This window comes from Panulirus ornatus, chromosome 19 (genome assembly GCF_036320965.1).
Source record: "Panulirus ornatus isolate Po-2019 chromosome 19, ASM3632096v1, whole genome shotgun sequence".
In the NCBI taxonomy this organism is placed as follows: Eukaryota; Metazoa; Arthropoda; class Malacostraca; order Decapoda; family Palinuridae; genus Panulirus; species Panulirus ornatus.
Genome location: NC_092242.1, coordinates 20,031,355 through 20,032,350, shown reverse-complemented (window position 1 = coordinate 20,032,350; position 996 = coordinate 20,031,355).

Here is a 996-nt window from a genome sequence, read left to right as displayed (position 1 = left end):
AGTGAAAATTCAGTGGAGTGAATTAAGATGTATTAGAGGTGTAGTAAGGATGCATTTGTCAAGTCTGAAGTAACTAATTTTGTTGAGGGTGATGGGAAGATGAATTTGTGGAGGGTATGGTAGAAATGCACTTTTTAGTTTGTTGACCTAGATGAGTCTTGGCACAAAAGTATTCAAGGTGAAAATGGAAGGAGACACTGCATTTGCTCACAGATGTTGGCATTTCTATTTGTGACTTATTTTTATAACCCCAGGACCCCCAATCCATGTGTTGTACTGTACTCGGTTCCAGGGACAGGATGGACTCCTTTGAAGCGACAAGGTCTTTGACAAGACTGCACTCTCTTGTGTTAAGTAACAATGATACAGCTTCACAAAAGGTCACTCTTCACTTGTGGTGTAACCTCCAGGATGCAGTGTCCAGCAACACATAGTTATGTGATAGAATTGTATTTAGGGAACATCCAATTTAACAGAGTATATAGAGTGGAACAGTTTCAGAATTCCAGAATGAATACAATTAATAGTATTATTATCATAAATGCAATTTGACTTTGAAATGGTACCTTTTTTATTTTTGTAATTGTAAATAATAAGTGTTCAACATTACTTTTTTATTCGCCAGTAAGACATGGACATTGCCCAGTTAGAAAAGAAATAGTAGAAAACCTCAGCATATACTGTATGTCTCATGGTTCTCTTAGAATTATGCATAATTGTTCATTTATGTTGCAATGATTGGCAAAAAGTATTTACATTGGCAACCACATACTCAGATGCACTTTAGACTGTGCTTTACTCTGAAGTTTCACAGATTATTTACATCGTGTACATAGTACAAGGTACATAATATATATTGCACAAGTCTGAACCAGACTTCATAGATATTGGCATATAGGCTAACACAATTCTACCTCTTCTAAAATTTCCATCTTTGTAGCCAAAGCCATGTAAGCCCAATTGCTTGATGTGTGACTGAGTTCTCTGGATGTTCAT